At 38.2% G+C, this 18,238-nt stretch overlaps 21 non-coding genes across 21 annotated transcripts; all 21 read left to right on the forward strand.

Annotated features, from left to right (window-relative positions):
* Positions 1–160: 160 nt before the first annotated feature.
* TRNAL-AAG lies at positions 161–241 on the forward strand. Its single transcript has one exon. It is a non-coding gene; the product is annotated as a tRNA-Leu (tRNA).
* Positions 242–672: 431 nt separating this feature from the next.
* On the forward strand, positions 673–755 carry TRNAL-UAA. The gene has a single exon. It is a non-coding gene; the product is annotated as a tRNA-Leu (tRNA).
* A 1,033-nt stretch (positions 756–1,788) lies between these two features.
* Positions 1,789–1,871, forward strand: TRNAL-UAA. The gene has a single exon. It is a non-coding gene; the product is annotated as a tRNA-Leu (tRNA).
* Positions 1,872–2,302: 431 nt separating this feature from the next.
* TRNAL-UAA lies at positions 2,303–2,385 on the forward strand. The gene has a single exon. It is a non-coding gene; the product is annotated as a tRNA-Leu (tRNA).
* A 1,033-nt stretch (positions 2,386–3,418) lies between these two features.
* On the forward strand, positions 3,419–3,501 carry TRNAL-UAA. The gene has a single exon. It is a non-coding gene; the product is annotated as a tRNA-Leu (tRNA).
* Positions 3,502–3,932: 431 nt separating this feature from the next.
* TRNAL-UAA lies at positions 3,933–4,015 on the forward strand. Its single transcript has one exon. It is a non-coding gene; the product is annotated as a tRNA-Leu (tRNA).
* Positions 4,016–5,048: 1,033 nt separating this feature from the next.
* Positions 5,049–5,131, forward strand: TRNAL-UAA. Its single transcript has one exon. It is a non-coding gene; the product is annotated as a tRNA-Leu (tRNA).
* A 431-nt stretch (positions 5,132–5,562) lies between these two features.
* TRNAL-UAA lies at positions 5,563–5,645 on the forward strand. Its single transcript has one exon. It is a non-coding gene; the product is annotated as a tRNA-Leu (tRNA).
* A 1,033-nt stretch (positions 5,646–6,678) lies between these two features.
* TRNAL-UAA lies at positions 6,679–6,761 on the forward strand. Its single transcript has one exon. It is a non-coding gene; the product is annotated as a tRNA-Leu (tRNA).
* A 431-nt stretch (positions 6,762–7,192) lies between these two features.
* Positions 7,193–7,275, forward strand: TRNAL-UAA. The gene has a single exon. It is a non-coding gene; the product is annotated as a tRNA-Leu (tRNA).
* A 1,030-nt stretch (positions 7,276–8,305) lies between these two features.
* Positions 8,306–8,388, forward strand: TRNAL-UAA. The gene has a single exon. It is a non-coding gene; the product is annotated as a tRNA-Leu (tRNA).
* Positions 8,389–9,417: 1,029 nt separating this feature from the next.
* TRNAL-UAA lies at positions 9,418–9,500 on the forward strand. Its single transcript has one exon. It is a non-coding gene; the product is annotated as a tRNA-Leu (tRNA).
* A 431-nt stretch (positions 9,501–9,931) lies between these two features.
* On the forward strand, positions 9,932–10,014 carry TRNAL-UAA. Its single transcript has one exon. It is a non-coding gene; the product is annotated as a tRNA-Leu (tRNA).
* A 1,033-nt stretch (positions 10,015–11,047) lies between these two features.
* TRNAL-UAA lies at positions 11,048–11,130 on the forward strand. Its single transcript has one exon. It is a non-coding gene; the product is annotated as a tRNA-Leu (tRNA).
* Positions 11,131–12,677: 1,547 nt separating this feature from the next.
* On the forward strand, positions 12,678–12,760 carry TRNAL-UAA. The gene has a single exon. It is a non-coding gene; the product is annotated as a tRNA-Leu (tRNA).
* Positions 12,761–13,191: 431 nt separating this feature from the next.
* TRNAL-UAA lies at positions 13,192–13,274 on the forward strand. Its single transcript has one exon. It is a non-coding gene; the product is annotated as a tRNA-Leu (tRNA).
* A 1,033-nt stretch (positions 13,275–14,307) lies between these two features.
* On the forward strand, positions 14,308–14,390 carry TRNAL-UAA. The gene has a single exon. It is a non-coding gene; the product is annotated as a tRNA-Leu (tRNA).
* A 1,546-nt stretch (positions 14,391–15,936) lies between these two features.
* TRNAL-UAA lies at positions 15,937–16,019 on the forward strand. Its single transcript has one exon. It is a non-coding gene; the product is annotated as a tRNA-Leu (tRNA).
* A 431-nt stretch (positions 16,020–16,450) lies between these two features.
* On the forward strand, positions 16,451–16,533 carry TRNAL-UAA. Its single transcript has one exon. It is a non-coding gene; the product is annotated as a tRNA-Leu (tRNA).
* A 1,032-nt stretch (positions 16,534–17,565) lies between these two features.
* Positions 17,566–17,648, forward strand: TRNAL-UAA. Its single transcript has one exon. It is a non-coding gene; the product is annotated as a tRNA-Leu (tRNA).
* Positions 17,649–18,079: 431 nt separating this feature from the next.
* Positions 18,080–18,162, forward strand: TRNAL-UAA. Its single transcript has one exon. It is a non-coding gene; the product is annotated as a tRNA-Leu (tRNA).
* The last annotated feature ends 76 nt before the right edge of the window (positions 18,163–18,238 follow it).

Raw genomic sequence — 18,238 nt, forward strand, 5'->3', positions numbered from 1 at the left:
GACATGAATTCCTTGGCTTTAGAGTCAAAATTGCTATTTAAGGAAAAGATAATTAAGCTTTAAAGTTAGTTCATAAAGATAGAAATTGTTTAAACCTATAGAAAGTGCTGTGGTGTTACAACTGCTACCTTTGATGGCAAGCGACCATTCACAGACTTTCACCAGGATGGCCGAGTGGTTAAGGCGTTGGTTAAGATCCAATGGATATATATCCGCGTGGGTTCAAACCCCACTCCTGGTAGCCCTTTTCTTTAAAACGCTGAGGGTGATGACAACTAACACTCTGAGCAAGCTTTTTTCGGCCATCAACATTTCAATAATAATCTTTGGCTTTTTGTGTATGTGTATCCATATGGGTGTGAACCACTCTCCAAGCGTAAGGATGTTTTTTGGAGTTCTCCCAAGTTTCCTACAAAGAAGCCAATCCTGGAATAACATTGAAGCTATTCTTGCATGGTCATAAAAACTTTCTCTAGTCGTCGCAACAATGATGTTTATGTTGTGACCACTAGATAAATTCATTGGCTTTGCACACGCAATTGCCATTTAAGGCAAAGATAATTACGTTTCCAAGTCATTTCTTAAAGATAGAAATTATATAAACCTATGTAAAGAACTGTGGTGTTATGACTGTTTCCTTTAATTGCAAGAAATAAAAGCTCATAGACTTTCACCAGGATGGCCGAGTGGTTAAGGCGTTGGACTTAAGATCCAATGGATATGTATCCGCGTGGGTTCAAACCCCACTCCTGGTATATCCTTTCTTTAAAAACGCTGAAGGAAAGTACAGTTGGTCCTGGGAGCAAGCGTTTCATTATCAGCAATCAAGATTGCATTATGAAAATTTGACTTTTTCTGGATGCAGTCTCAAAATGTCAACCTTGGGTTAATCAAAAACAAATCAAAGCCATTTGTACATACCACACTGGCCAAGTGGTTAAGGTTTTGGAAATAAAATCCAAAAGATTTGTATCTATTTGGGTGTAAACCCCTCTCCAAACGTGAGGCTTATATTTGAAATTCTGCCAAGTTTCCTTCAAAGGAGCCAATCCTGGAATAACATTGAAGCTATTTTTGCATAGTCACAAAAACTTTCACCTGTCGCAACAATGAACTTTATGTTAACAACACTGCTTAAATTCCTGGGCTTTAAACTCAAATTGCTACTTAAAGCAAAGAAAATTAAGATTCAAAGTCAGTTATTGAAGAAAGAAATTGTATAAACCTACATAAAGAGCTTTGTTGTTATAACTGTTGAAACGCTGAAGGTGACAACAGTTGACCCTCGGAGCAAGCGTTTTATTTTTAGCCATCAACATTTCATTATGAAAATTCAGCTTTTTGTGTATGTAGTCTCAAAATGCCAACCTAGGGTTCATGAAGAGCAAATGATAGCCATTTGTTCATTGGTTCTTAGCAGGGTGACAAAATGGTTAAGGATTTGGAAATAAAACCATTAGATGCGTATCCATGTGGGTGTGAACACCTCTCCAAGTGTGAGGTTTACCTTTCGGAGGTCTGTCACATTTCCTGCAAAGGAGCCAACCCTGGAGCAACATTGAAGCTGTACGCGCATGGCCACAAGAACTTTCCCCTGTCGCAACAATGAACTTTATGTTATGACAAAGACATGAATTCCTTGGCTTTAGAGTCAAAATTGCTATTTAAGGAAAAGATAATTAAGCTTTAAAGTTAGTTCATAAAGATAGAAATTGTTTAAACCTATAAAAAGTGCTGTGGTGTTACAACTGCTACCTTTGATGGCAAGCGACCAATTCACAGACTTTCACCAGGATGGCCGAGTGGTTAAGGCGTTGGACTTAAGATCCAATGGATATATATCCGCGTGGGTTCAAACCCCACTCCTGGTAGCCCTTTTCTTTAAAACGCTGAGGGTGATGACAACTAACACTCTGAGCAAGCTTTTTTCGGCCATCAACATTTCAATAATAATCTTTGGCTTTTTGTGTATGTGTATCCATATGGGTGTGAACCACTCTCCAAGCGTAAGGATGTTTTTTGGAGTTCTCCCAAGTTTCCTACAAAGGAGCCAATCCTGGAATAACATTGAAGCTATTCTTGCATGGTCATAAAAACTTTCTCTAGTCGTCGCAACAATGATGTTTATGTTGTGACCACTAGATAAATTCATTGGCTTTGCACACGCAATTGCCATTTAAGGCAAAGATAATTACGTTTCCAAGTCATTTCTTAAAGATAGAAATTATATAAACCTATGTAAAGAACTGTGGTGTTATAACTGTTTCCTTTAATTGCAAGAAATAAAAGCTCATAGACTTTCACCAGGATGGCCGAGTGGTTAAGGCGTTGGACTTAAGATCCAATGGATATGTATCCGCGTGGGTTCAAACCCCACTCCTGGTATATCCTTTCTTTAAAAACGCTGAAGGAAAGTACAGTTGGTCCTGGGAGCAAGCGTTTCATTATCAGCAATCAAGATTGCATTATGAAAATTTGACTTTTTCTGGATGCAGTCTCAAAATGTCAACCTTGGGTTAATCAAAAACAAATCAAAGCCATTTGTACATACCACACTGGCCAAGTGGTTAAGGTTTTGGAAATAAAATCCAAAAGATTTGTATCTATTTGGGTGTAAACCCCTCTCCAAACGTGAGGCTTATATTTGAAATTCTGCCAAGTTTCCTTCAAAGGAGCCAATCCTGGAATAACATTGAAGCTATTTTTGCATAGTCACAAAAACTTTCACCTGTCGCAACAATGAACTTTATGTTAACAACACTGCATAAATTCCTGGGCTTTAAACTCAAATTGCTACTTAAAGCAAAGAAAATTAAGATTCAAAGTCAGTTATTGAAGAAAGAAATTGTATAAACCTACATAAAGAGCTTTGTTGTTATAACTGTTGAAACGCTGAAGGTGACAACAGTTGACCCTCGGAGCAAGCGTTTTATTTTTAGCCATCAACATTTCATTATGAAAATTCAGCTTTTTGTGTATGTAGTCTCAAAATGCCAACCTAGGGTTCATGAAGAGCAAATGATAGCCATTTGTTCATTGGTTCTTAGCAGGGTGACAAAATGGTTAAGGATTTGGAAATAAAACCATTAGATGCGTATCCATGTGGGTGTGAACACCTCTCCAAGTGTGAGGTTTACCTTTCGGAGGACTGTCACATTTCCTGCAAAGGAGCCAACCCTGGAGCAACATTGAAGCTGTACACGCATGGTCACAAGAACTTTCCCCTGTCGCAACAATGAACTTTATGTTATGACCAAGACATGAATTCCTTGGCTTTAGAGTCAAAATTGCTATTTAAGGAAAAGATAATAAAGCTTTAAAGTTAGTTCATAAAGATAGAAATTGTTTAAACCTATAGAAAGTGCTGTGGTGTTATAGCTGCTACCTTTGATGGCAAGCATCCAATTCACAGATTTTCACCAGGATGGCCGAGTGGTTAAGGCGTTGGACTTAAGATCCAATGGATATATATCCGCGTGGGTTCAAACCCCACTCCTGGTAGCCCTTTTCTTTAAAACGCTGAGGGTGATGACAACTAACACTCTGAGCAAGCTTTTTTCGGCCATCAACATTTCAATAATAATCTTTGGCTTTTTGTGTATGTGTATCCATATGGGTGTGAACCACTCTCCAAGCGTAAGGATGTTTTTTGGAGTTCTCCCAAGTTTCCTACAAAGGAGCCAATCCTGGAATAACATTGAAGCTATTTTTGCATGGTCATAAAAACTTTATCTAGTCGTCGCAACAATGATGTTTATGTTGTGACCACTAGATAAATTCATTGGCTTTGCACACGCAATTGCCATTTAAGGCAAAGATAATTAAGTTTCCAAGTCATTTCTTAAAGATAGAAATTATATAAACCTATGTAAAGAACTGTGGTGTTATAACTGTTTCCTTTAATTGCAAGAAATAAAAGCTCATAGACTTTCACCAGGATGGCCGAGTGGTTAAGGCGTTGGACTTAAGATCCAATGGATATGTATCCGCGTGGGTTCAAACCCCACTCCTGGTATATCCTTTCTTTAAAAACGCTGTAGTAAAGTACAGTTGGTCCTGGGAGCAAGCGTTTCATTATCAGCAATCAAGATTGCATTATGAAAATTTGACTTTTTCTGGATGCAGTCTCAAAATGTCAACCTTGGGTTAATCAAAAACAAATCAAAGCCATTTGTACATACCACACTGGCCAAGTGGTTAAGGTTTTGGAAATAAAATCCAAAAGATTTGTATCTATTTGGGTGTAAACCCCTCTCCAAACGTGAGGCTTATATTTGAAATTCTGCCAAGTTTCCTTCAAAGGAGCCAATCCTGGAATAACATTAAAGCTATTTTTGCATAGTCACAAAAACTTTCACCTGTCGCAACAATGAACTTTATGTTAACAACACTGCTTAAATTCCTGGGCTTTAAACTCAAATTGCTACTTAAAGCAAAGAAAATTAAGATTCAAAGTCAGTTATTGAAGAAAGAAATTGTATAAACCTACATAAAGAGCTTTGTTGTTATAACTGTTGAAACGCTGAAGGTGACAACAGTTGACCCTCGGAGCAAGCGTTTTATTTTTAGCCATCAACATTTCATTATGAAAATTCAGCTTTTTGTGTATGTAGTCTCAAAATGCCAACCTAGGGTTCATGAAGAGCAAATGGTAGCCATTTGTTCATTGGTTCTTAGCAGGGTGACAAAATGGTTAAGGATTTGGAAATAAAACCATTAGATGCGTATCCATGTGGGTGTGAACACCTCTCCAAGTGTGAGGTTTACCTTTCGGAGGTCTGTCACATTTCCTGCAAAGGAGCCAACCCTGGAGCAACATTGAAGCTGTACGCGCATGGTCACAAGAACTTTCCCCTGTCGCAACAATGAACTTTATGTTATGACCAAGACATGAATTCCTTGGCTTTAGAGTCAAAATTGCTATTTAAGGAAAAGATAATTAAGCTTTAAAGTTAGTTCATAAAGATAGAAATTGTTTAAACCTATAGAAAGTGCTGTGGTGTTACAACTGCTACCTTTGATGGCAAGCGACCCATTCACAGACTTTCACCAGGATGGCCGAGTGGTTAAGGCGTTGGACTTAAGATCCAATGGATATATATCCGCGTGGGTTCAAACCCCACTCCTGGTAGCCCTTTTCTTTAAAACGCTGAGGGTGATGACAACTAACACTCTGAGCAAGCTTTTTTCGGCCATCAACATTTCAATAATAATCTTTGGCTTTTTGTGTATGTGTATCCATATGGGTGTGAACCACTCTCCAAGCGTAAGGATGTTTTTTGGAGTTCTCCCAAGTTTCCTACAAAGGAGCCAATCCTGGAATAACATTGAAGCTATTCTTGCATGGTCATAAAAACTTTCTCTAGTCGTCGCAACAATGATGTTTATGTTGTGACCACTAGATAAATTCATTGGCTTTGCACACGCAATTGCCATTTAAGGCAAAGATAATTAAGTTTCCAAGTCATTTCTTAAAGATAGAAATTATATAAACCTATGTAAAGAACTGTGGTGTTATAACTGTTTCCTTTAATTGCAAGAAATAAAAGCTCATAGACTTTCACCAGGATGGCCGAGTGGTTAAGGCGTTGGACTTAAGATCCAATGGATATGTATCCGCGTGGGTTCAAACCCCACTCCTGGTATATCCTTTCTTTAAAAACGCTGAAGGAAAGTACAGTTGGTCCTGGGAGCAAGCGTTTCATTATCAGCAATCAAGATTGCATTATGAAAATTTGACTTTTTCTGGATGCAGTCTCAAAATGTCAACCTTGGGTTAATCAAAAACAAATCAAAGCCATTTGTACATACCACACTGGCCAAGTGGTTAAGGTTTTGGAAATAAAATCCAAAAGATTTGTATCTATTTGGGTGTAAACCCCTCTCCAAACGTGAGGCTTATATTTGAAATTCTGCCAAGTTTCCTTCAAAGGAGCCAATCCTGGAATAACATTGAAGCTATTTTTGCATAGTCACAAAAACTTTCACCTGTCGCAACAATGAACTTTATGTTAACAACACTGCTTAAATTCCTGGGCTTTAAACTCAAATTGCTACTTAAAGCAAAGAAAATTAAGATTCAAAGTCAGTTATTGAAGAAAGAAATTGTATAAACCTACATAAAGAGCTTTGTTGTTATAACTATTGAAACGCTGAAGGTGACAACAGTTGACCCTCGGAGCAAGCGTTTTATTTTTAGCCATCAACATTTCATTATGAAAATTCAGCTTTTTGTGTATGTAGTCTCAAAATGCCAACCTAGGGTTCATGAAGAGCAAATGATAGCCATTTGTTCATTGGTTCTTAGCAGGGTGACAAAATGGTTAAGGATTTGGAAATAAAACCATTAGATGTGTATCCATGTGGGTGTGAACACCTCTCCAAGTGTGAGGTTTACCTTTCGGAGGTCTGTCACATTTCCTGCAAAGGAGCCAACCCTGGAGCAACATTGAAGCTGTACGCGCATGGCCACAAGAACTTTCCCCTGTCGCAACAATGAACTTTATGTTATGACCAAGACATGAATTCCTTGGCTTTAGAGTCAAAATTGCTATTTAAGGAAAAGATAATTAAGCTTTAAAGTTAGTTCATAAAGATAGAAATTGTTTAAACCTATAGAAAGTGCTGTGGTGTTACAACTGCTACCTTTGATGGCAAGCTACAAATTCACAGACTTTCACCAGGATGGCCGAGTGGTTAAGGCGTTGGACTTAAGATCCAATGGATATATATCCGCGTGGGTTCAAACCCCACTCCTGGTAGCCCTTTTCTTTAAAACGCTGAGGGTGATGACAACTAACACTCTGAGCAAGCTTTTTTCGGCCATCAACATTTCAATAATAATCTTTGGCTTTTTGTGTATGTGTATCCATATGGGTGTGAACCACTCTCCAAGCGTAAGGATGTTTTTTGGAGTTCTCCCAAGTTTCCTACAAAGAAGCCAATCCTGGAATAACATTGAAGCTATTCTTGCATGGTCATAAAAACTTTCTCTAGTCGTCGCAACAATGATGTTTATGTTGTGACCACTAGATAAATTCATTGGCTTTGCACACGCAATTGCCATTTAAGGCAAAGATAATTACGTTTCCAAGTCATTTCTTAAAGATAGAAATTATATAAACCTATGTAAAGAACTGTGGTGTTATAACTGTTTCCTTTAATTGCAAGAAATAAAAGCTCATAGACTTTCACCAGGATGGCCGAGTGGTTAAGGCGTTGGACTTAAGATCCAATGGATATGTATCCGCGTGGGTTCAAACCCCACTCCTGGTATATCCTTTCTTTAAAAACGCTGAAGGAAAGTACAGTTGGTCCTGGGAGCAAGCGTTTTATTATCAGCAATCAAGATTGCATTATGAAAATTTGACTTTTTCTGGATGCAGTCTCAAAATGTCAACCTTGGGTTAATCAAAAACAAATCAAAGCCATTTGTACATACCACACTGGCCAAGTGGTTAAGGTTTTGGAAATAAAATCCAAAAGATTTGTATCTATTTGGGTGTAAACCCCTCTCCAAACGTGAGGCTTATATTTGAAATTCTGCCAAGTTTCCTTCAAAGGAGCCAATCCTGGAATAACATTGAAGCTATTTTTGCATAGTCACAAAAACTTTCACCTGTCGCAACAATGAACTTTATGTTAACAACACTGCTTAAATTCCTGGGCTTTAAACTCAAATTGCTACTTAAAGCAAAGAAAATTAAGATTCAAAGTCAGTTATTGAAGAAAGAAATTGTATAAACCTACATAAAGAGCTTTGTTGTTATAACTGTTGAAACGCTGAAGGTGACAACAGTTGACCCTCGGAGCAAGCGTTTTATTTTTAGCCATCAACATTTCATTATGAAAATTCAGCTTTTTGTGTATGTAGTCTCAAAATGCCAACCTAGGGTTCATGAAGAGCAAATGATAGCCATTTGTTCATTGGTTCTTAGCAGGGTGACAAAATGGTTAAGGATTTGGAAATAAAACCATTAGATGCGTATCCATGTGGGTGTGAACACCTCTCCAAGTGTGAGGTTTACCTTTCGGAGGTCTGTCACATTTCCTGCAAGGAGCCAACCCTGAGCAACATTGAAGCTGTACGCGCATGTCACAAGAACTTTCCCTCTGTCGCAACAATGAACTTTATGTTATGACCAAGACATGAATTCCTTGGCTTTAGAGTCAAAATTGCTATTTAAGGAAGAGATAATTAAGCTTTAAAGTTAGTTCATAAAGATAGAAATTGTTTAAACCTATAGAAAGTGCTGTGGTGTTACAACTGCTACCTTTGATGGCAAGCGTCCAGTCACAGACTTTCACCAGGATGGCCGAGTGGTTAAGGCGTTGGACTTAAGATCCAATGGATATATATCCGCGTGGGTTCAAACCCCACTCCTGGTAGCCCTTTTCTTTAAAACGCTGAGGGTGATGACAACTAACACTCTGAGCAAGCTTTTTTTCGGCCATCAACATTTCAATAATAATCTTTGGCTTTTTCTGGATGCAGTCTCAAAATGTCAACCTTGGGTTAATCAAAAACAAATCAAAGCCATTTGTACATACCACACTGGCCAAGTGGTTAAGGTTTTGGAAATAAAATCCAAAAGATTTGTATCTATTTGGGTGTAAACCCCTCTCCAAACGTGAGGCTTATATTTGAAATTCTGCCAAGTTTCCTTCAAAGGAGCCAATCCTGGAATAACATTGAAGCTATTTTTGCATAGTCACAAAAACTTTCACCTGTCGCAACAATGAACTTTATGTTAACAACACTGCTTAAATTCCTGGGCTTTAAACTCAAATTGCTACTTAAAGCAAAGAAAATTAAGATTCAAAGTCAGTTATTGAAGAAAGAAATTGTATAAACCTACATAAAGAGCTTTGTTGTTATAACTATTGAAACGCTGAAGGTGACAACAGTTGACCCTCGGAGCAAGCGTTTTATTTTTAGCCATCAACATTTCATTATGAAAATTCAGCTTTTTGTGTATGTAGTCTCAAAATGCCAACCTAGGGTTCATGAAGAGCAAATGGTAGCCATTTGTTCATTGGTTCTTAGCAGGGTGACAAAATGGTTAAGGATTTGGAAATAAAACCATTAGATGCGTATCCATGTGGGTGTGAACACCTCTCCAAGTGTGAGGTTTACCTTTCGGAGGTCTGTCACATTTCCTGCAAAGGAGCCAACCCTGGAGCAACATTGAAGCTGTACGCGCATGGTCACAAGAACTTTCCCCTGTCGTAACAATGAACTTTATGTTATGACCAAGACATGAATTCCTTGGCTTTAGAGTCAAAATTGCTATTTAAGGAAAAGATAATTAAGCTTTAAAGTTAGTTCATAAAGATAGAAATTGTTTAAACCTATAGAAAGTGCTGTGGTGTTACAACTGCTACCTTTGATGGCAAGCGACCAATTCACAGACTTTCACCAGGATGGCCGAGTGGTTAAGGCGTTGGACTTAAGATCCAATGGATATATATCCGCGTGGGTTCAAACCCCACTCCTGGTAGCCCTTTTCTTTAAAACGCTGAGGGTGATGACAACTAACACTCTGAGCAAGCTTTTTTCGGCCATCAACATTTCAATAATAATCTTTGGCTTTTTGTGTATGTGTATCCATATGGGTGTGAACCACTCTCCAAGCGTAAGGATGTTTTTTGGAGTTCTCCCAAGTTTCCTACAAAGGAGCCAATCCTGGAATAACATTGAAGCTATTCTTGCATGGTCATAAAAACTTTCTCTAGTCGTCGCAACAATGATGTTTATGTTGTGACCACTAGATAAATTCATTGGCTTTGCACACGCAATTGCCATTTAAGGCAAAGATAATTAAGTTTCCAAGTCATTTCTTAAAGATAGAAATTATATAAACCTATGTAAAGAACTGTGGTGTTATAACTGTTTCCTTTAATTGCAAGAAATAAAAGCTCATAGACTTTCACCAGGATGGCCGAGTGGTTAAGGCGTTGGACTTAAGATCCAATGGATATGTATCCGCGTGGGTTCAAACCCCACTCCTGGTATATCCTTTCTTTAAAAACGCTGAAGGAAAGTACAGTTGGTCCTGGGAGCAAGCGTTTCATTATCAGCAATCAAGATTGCATTATGAAAATTTGACTTTTTCTGGATGCAGTCTCAAAATGTCAACCTTGGGTTAATCAAAAACAAATCAAAGCCATTTGTACATACCACACTGGCCAAGTGGTTAAGGTTTTGGAAATAAAATCCAAAAGATTTGTATCTATTTGGGTGTAAACCCCTCTCCAAACGTGAGGCTTATATTTGAAATTCTGCCAAGTTTCCTTCAAAGGAGCCAATCCTGGAATAACATTAAAGCTATTTTTGCATAGTCACAAAAACTTTCACCTGTCGCAACATTGAACTTTATGTTAACAACACTGCTTAAATTCCTGGGCTTTAAACTCAAATTGCTACTTAAAGCAAAGAAAATTAAGATTCAAAGTCAGTTATTGAAGAAAGAAATTGTATAAACCTACATAAAGAGCTTTGTTGTTATAACTGTTGAAACGCTGAAGGTGACAACAGTTGACCCTCGGAGCAAGCGTTTTATTTTTAGCCATCAACATTTCATTATGAAAATTCAGCTTTTTGTGTATGTAGTCTCAAAATGCCAACCTAGGGTTCATGAAGAGCAAATGATAGCCATTTGTTCATTGGTTCTTAGCAGGGTGACAAAATGGTTAAGGATTTGGAAATAAAACCATTAGATGCGTATCCATGTGGGTGTGAACACCTCTCCAAGTGTGAGGTTTACCTTTCGGAGGTCTGTCACATTTCCTGCAAAGGAGCCAACCCTGGAGCAACATTGAAGCTGTACGCGCATGGCCACAAGAACTTTCCCCTGTCGCAACAATGAACTTTATGTTATGACCAAGACATGAATTCCTTGGCTTTAGAGTCAAAATTGCTATTTAAGGAAAAGATAATTAAGCTTTAAAGTTAGTTCATAAAGATAGAAATTGTTTAAACCTATAGAAAGTGCTGTGGTGTTACAACTGCTACCTTTGATGGCAAGCGACCCATTCACAGACTTTCACCAGGATGGCCGAGTGGTTAAGGCGTTGGACTTAAGATCCAATGGATATATATCCGCGTGGGTTCAAACCCCACTCCTGGTAGCCCTTTTCTTTAAAACGCTGAGGGTGATGACAACTAACACTCTGAGCAAGCTTTTTTCGGCCATCAACATTTCAATAATAATCTTTGGCTTTTTGTGTATGTGTATCCATATGGGTGTGAACCACTCTCCAAGCGTAAGGATGTTTTTTGGAGTTCTCCCAAGTTTCCTACAAAGGAGCCAATCCTGGAATAACATTGAAGCTATTCTTGCATGGTCATAAAAACTTTCTCTAGTCGTCACAACAATGATGTTTATGTTGTGACCACTAGATAAATTCATTGGCTTTGCACACGCAATTGCCATTTAAGGCAAAGATAATTAAGTTTCCAAGTCATTTCTTAAAGATAGAAATTATATAAACCTATGTAAAGAACTGTGGTGTTATAACTGTTTCCTTTAATTGCAAGAAATAAAAGCTCATAGACTTTCACCAGGATAGCTGAGTGGTTAAGGCGTTGGACTTAAGATCCAATGGATATGTATCCGCGTGGGTTCAAACCCCACTCCTGGTATATCCTTTCTTTAAAAACGCTGAAGGAAAGTACAGTTGGTCCTGGGAGCAAGCGTTTCATTATCAGCAATCAAGATTGCATTATGAAAATTTGACTTTTTCTGGATGCAGTCTCAAAATGTCAACCTTGGGTTAATCAAAAACAAATCAAAGCCATTTGTACATACCACACTGGCCAAGTGGTTAAGGTTTTGGAAATAAAATCCAAAAGATTTGTATCTATTTGGGTGTAAACCCCTCTCCAAACGTGAGGCTTATATTTGAAATTCTGCCAAGTTTCCTTCAAAGGAGCCAATCCTGGAATAACATTAAAGCTATTTTTGCATAGTCACAAAAACTTTCACCTGTCGCAACAATGAACTTTATGTTAACAACACTGCTTAAATTCCTGGGCTTTAAACTCAAATTGCTACTTAAAGCAAAGAAAATTAAGATTCAAAGTCAGTTATTGAAGAAAGAAATTGTATAAACCTACATAAAGAGCTTTGTTGTTATAACTGTTGAAACGCTGAAGGTGACAACAGTTGACCCTCGGAGCAAGCGTTTTATTTTTAGCCATCAACATTTCATTATGAAAATTCAGCTTTTTGTGTATGTAGTCTCAAAATGCCAACCTAGGGTTCATGAAGAGCAAATGATAGCCATTTGTTCATTGGTTCTTAGCAGGGTGACAAAATGGTTAAGGATTTGGAAATAAAACCATTAGATGCGTATCCATGTGGGTGTGAACACCTCTCCAAGTGTGAGGTTTACCTTTCGGAGGTCTGTCACATTTCCTGCAAAGGAGCCAACCCTGGAGCAACATTGAAGCTGTACGCGCATGGCCACAAGAACTTTCCCCTGTCGCAACAATGAACTTTATGTTATGACCAAGACATGAATTCCTTGGCTTTAGAGTCAAAATTGCAATTTAAGGAAAAGATAATTAATCTTTAAAGTTAGTTCATAAAGATAGAAATTGTTTAAACCTATAGAAAGTGCTGTGGTGTTACAACTGCTACCTTTGATGGCAATCAACCCATTCACAGACTTTCACCAGGATGGCCGAGTGGTTAAGGCGTTGGACTTAAGATCCAATGGATATATATCCGCGTGGGTTCAAACCCCACTCCTGGTAGCCCTTTTCTTTAAAACGCTGAGGGTGATGACAACTAACACTCTGAGCAAGCTTTTTTCGGCCATCAACATTTCAATAATAATCTTTGGCTTTTTGTGTATGTGTATCCATATGGGTGTGAACCACTCTCCAAGCGTAAGGATGTTTTTTGGAGTTCTCCCAAGTTTCCTACAAAGAAGCCAATCCTGGAATAACATTGAAGCTATTCTTGCATGGTCATAAAAACTTTCTCTAGTCGTCGCAACAATGATGTTTATGTTGTGACCACTAGATAAATTCATTGGCTTTGCACACGCAATTGCCATTTAAGGCAAAGATAATTACGTTTCCAAGTCATTTCTTAAAGATAGAAATTATATAAACCTATGTAAAGAACTGTGGTGTTATGACTGTTTCCTTTAATTGCAAGAAATAAAAGCTCATAGACTTTCACCAGGATGGCCGAGTGGTTAAGGCGTTGGACTTAAGATCCAATGGATATGTATCCGCGTGGGTTCAAACCCCACTCCTGGTATATCCTTTCTTTAAAAACGCTGAAGGAAAGTACAGTTGGTCCTGGGAGCAAGCGTTTCATTATCAGCAATCAATATTGCATTATGAAAATTTGACTTTTTCTGGATGCAGTCTCAAAATGTCAACCTTGGGTTAATCAAAAACAAATCAAAGCCATTTGTACATACCACACTGGCCAAGTGGTTAAGGTTTTGGAAATAAAATCCAAAAGATTTGTATCTATTTGGGTGTAAACCCCTCTCCAAACGTGAGGCTTATATTTGAAATTCTGCCAAGTTTCCTTCAAAGGAGCCAATCCTGGAATAACATTGAAGCTATTTTTGCATAGTCACAAAAACTTTCACCTGTCGCAACAATGAACTTTATGTTAACAACACTGCTTAAATTCCTGGGCTTTAAACTCAAATTGCTACTTAAAGCAAAGAAAATTAAGATTCAAAGTCAGTTATTGAAGAAAGAAATTGTATAAACCTACATAAAGAGCTTTGTTGTTATAACTGTTGAAACGCTGAAGGTGACAACAGTTGACCCTCGGAGCAAGCGTTTTATTTTTAGCCATCAACATTTCATTATGAAAATTCAGCTTTTTGTGTATGTAGTCTCAAAATGCCAACCTAGGGTTCATGAAGAGCAAATGATAGCCATTTGTTCATTGGTTCTTAGCAGGGTGACAAAATGGTTAAGGATTTGGAAATAAAACCATTAGATGTGTATCCATGTGGGTGTGAACACCTCTCCAAGTGTGAGGTTTACCTTTCGGAGGTCTGTCACATTTCCTGCAAAGGAGCCAACCCTGGAGCAACATTGAAGCTGTACGCGCATGGCCACAAGAACTTTCCCCTGTCGCAACAATGAACTTTATGTTATGACCAAGACATGAATTCCTTGGCTTTAGAGTCAAAATTGCTATTTAAGGAAAAGATAATTAAGCTTTAAAGTTAGTTCATAAAGATAGAAATTGTTTAAACCTATAGAAAGTGCTGTGGTGTTACAACTGCTACCTTTGATGGCAAGCGACCCATCCACAGACTTTCACCAGGATGGCCGAGTGGTTAAGGCGTTGGACTTAAGATCCAATGGATATATATCCGCGTGGGTTCAAACCCCACTCCTGGTAGCCCTTTTCTTTAAAACGCTGAGGGTGATGACAACTAACACTCTGAGCAAGCTTTTTTCGGCCATCAACATTTCAATAATAATCTTTGGCTTTTTGTGTATGTGTATCCATATGGGTGTGAACCACTCTCCAAGCGTAAGGATGTTTTTTGGAGTTCTCCCAAGTTTCCTACAAAAAGCCAATCCTGGAATAACATTGAAGCTATTCTTGCATGGTCATAAAAACTTTCTCTAGTCGTCGCAACAATGATGTTTATGTTGTGACCACTAGATAAATTCATTGGCTTTGCACACGCAATTGCCATTTAAGGCAAAGATAATTACGTTTCCAAGTCATTTCTTAAAGATAGAAATTATATAAACCTATGTAAAGAACTGTGGTGTTATAACTGTTTCCTTTAATTGCAAGAAATAAAAGCTCATAGACTTTCACCAGGATGGCCGAGTGGTTAAGGCGTTGGACTTAAGATCCAATGGTTATGTATCCGCGTGGGTTCAAACCCCACTCCTGGTATATCCTTTCTTTAAAAACGCTGAAGGAAAGTACAGTTGGTCCTGGGAGCAAGCGTTTCATTATCAGCAATCAAGATTGCATTATGAAAATTTGACTTTTTCTGGATGCAGTCTCAAAATGTCAACCTTGGGTTAATCAAAAACAAATCAAAGCCATTTGTACATATCACACTGGCCAAGTGGTTAAGGTTTTGGAAATAAAATCCAAAAGATTTGTATCTATTTGGGTGTAAACCCCTCTCCAAACGTGAGGCTTATATTTGAAATTCTGCCAAGTTTCCTTCAAAGGAGCCAATCCTGGAATAACATTAAAGCTATTTTTGCATAGTCACAAAAACTTTCACCTGTCGCAACAATGAACTTTATGTTAACAACACTGCTTAAATTCCTGGGCTTTAAACTCAAATTGCTACTTAAAGCAAAGAAAATTAAGATTCAAAGTCAGTTATTGAAGAAAGAAATTGTATAAACCTACATAAAGAGCTTTGTTGTTATAACTGTTGAAACGCTGAAGGTGACAACAGTTGACCCTCGGAGCAAGCGTTTTATTTTTAGCCATCAACATTTCATTATGAAAATTCAGCTTTTTGTGTATGTAGTCTCAAAATGCCAACCTAGGGTTCATGAAGAGCAAATGATAGCCATTTGTTCATTGGTTCTTAGCAGGGTGACAAAATGGTTAAGGATTTGGAAATAAAACCATTAGATGCGTATCCATGTGGGTGTGAACACCTCTCCAAGTGTGAGGTTTACCTTTCGGAGGTCTGTCACATTTCCTGCAAAGGAGCCAACCCTGGAGCAACATTGAAGCTGTACGCGCATGGCCACAAGAACTTTCCCCTGTCGCAACAATGAACTTTATGTTATGACCAAGACATGAATTCCTTGGCTTTAGAGTCAAAATTGCTATTTAAGGAAAAGATAATTAAGCTTTAAAGTTAGTTCATAAAGATAGAAATTGTTTAAACCTATAGAAAGTGCTGTGGTGTTACAACTGCTACCTTTGATGGCAAGCGACCCATTCACAGACTTTCACCAGGATGGCCGAGTGGTTAAGGCGTTGGACTTAAGATCCAATGGATATATATCCGCGTGGGTTCAAACCCCACTCCTGGTAGCCCTTTTCTTTAAAACGCTGAGGGTGATGACAACTAACACTCTGAGCAAGCTTTTTTCGGCCATCAACATTTCAATAATAATCTTTGGCTTTTTGTGTATGTGTATCCATATGGGTGTGAACCACTCTCCAAGCGTAAGGATGTTTTTTGGAGTTCTCCCAAGTTTCCTACAAAGGAGCCAATCCTGGAATAACATTGAAGCTATTCTTGCATGGTCATAAAAACTTTCTCTAGTCGTCGCAACAATGATGTTTATGTTGTGACCACTAGATAAATTCATTGGCTTTGCACACGCAATTGCCATTTAAGGCAAAGATAATTAAGTTTCCAAGTCATTTCTTAAAGATAGAAATTATATAAACCTATGTAAAGAACTGTGGTGTTATAACTGTTTCCTTTAATTGCAAGAAATAAAAGCTCATAGACTTTCACCAGGATGGCCGAGTGGTTAAGGCGTTGGACTTAAGATCCAATGGATATGTATCCGCGTGGGTTCAAACCCCACTCCTGGTATATCCTTTCTTTAAAAACGCTGAAGGAAAGTACAGTTGGTCCTGGGAGCAAGCGTTTCATTATCAGCAATCAAGATTGCATTATGAAAATTTGACTTTTTCTGGATGCAGTCTCAAAATGTCAACCTTGGGTTAATCAAAAACAAATCAAAGCCATTTGTACATACCACACTGGCCAAGTGGTTAAGGTTTTGGAAATAAAATCCAAAAGATTTGTATCTATTTGGGTGTAAACCCCTCTCCAAACGTGAGGCTTATATTTGAAATTCTGCCAAGTTTCCTTCAAAGGAGCCAATCCTGGAATAACATTAAAGCTATTTTTGCATAGTCACAAAAACTTTCACCTGTCGCAACAATGAACTTTATGTTAACAACACTGCTTAAATTCCTGGGCTTTAAACTCAAATTGCTACTTAAAGCAAAGAAAATTAAGATTCAAAGTCAGTTATTGAAGAAAGAAATTGTATAAACCTACATAAAGAGCTTTGTTGTTATAACTGTTGAAACGCTGAAGGTGACAACAGTTGACCCTCGGAGCAAGCGTTTTATTTTTAGCCATCAACATTTCATTATGAAAATTCAGCTTTTTGTGTATGTAGTCTCAAAATGCCAACCTAGGGTTCATGAAGAGCAAATGATAGCCATTTGTTCATTGGTTCTTAGCAGGGTGACAAAATGGTTAAGGATTTGGAAATAAAACCATTAGATGTGTATCCATGTGGGTGTGAACACCTCTCCAAGTGTGAGGTTTACCTTTCGGAGGTCTGTCACATTTCCTGCAAAGGAGCCAACCCTGGAGCAACATTGAAGCTGTACGCGCATGGCCACAAGAACTTTCCCCTGTCGCAACAATGAACTTTATGTTATGACCAAGACATGAATTCCTTGGCTTTAGAGTCAAAATTGCTATTTAAGGAAAAGATAATTAAGCTTTAAAGTTAGTTCATAAGGATAGAAATTGTTTAAACCTATAGAAAGTGCTGTGGTGTTACAACTGCTACCTTTGATGGCAAGCGTCCTTTCACAGACTTTCACCAGGATGGCCGAGTGGTTAAGGCGTTGGACTTAAGATCCAATGGATATATATCCGCGTGGGTTCAAACCCCACTCCTGGTAGCCCTTTTCTTTAAAACGCTGAGGGTGATGACAACTAACACTCTGAGCAAGCTTTTTTCGGCCATCAACATTTCAATAATAATCTTTGGCTTTTTGTGTATGTGTATCCATATGGGTGTGAACCACTCTCCAAGCGTAAGGATGTTTTTTGGAGTTCTCCCAAGTTTCCTACAAAGAAGCCAATCCTGGAATAACATTGAAGCTATTCTTGCATGGTCATAAAAACTTTCTCTAGTCGTCGCAACAATGATGTTTATGTTGTGACCACTAGATAAATTCATTGGCTTTGCACACGCAATTGCCATTTAAGGCAAAGATAATTAAGTTTCCAAGTCATTTCTTAAAGATAGAAATTATATAAACCTATGTAAAGAACTGTGGTGTTATAACTGTTTCCTTTAATTGCAAGAAATAAAAGCTCATAGACTTTCACCAGGATGGCCGAGTGGTTAAGGCGTTGGACTTAAGATCCAATGGATATGTATCCGCGTGGGTTCAAACCCCACTCCTGGTATATCCTTTCTTTAAAAACGCTGAAGGAAAGTACAGTTGGTCCTGGGAGCAAGCGTTTTATTATCAGCAATCAAGAT

Source organism: Bufo bufo, unplaced genomic scaffold, assembly GCF_905171765.1.
Source record: "Bufo bufo unplaced genomic scaffold, aBufBuf1.1, whole genome shotgun sequence".
NCBI lineage: Eukaryota > Metazoa > Chordata > Amphibia > Anura > Bufonidae > Bufo > Bufo bufo.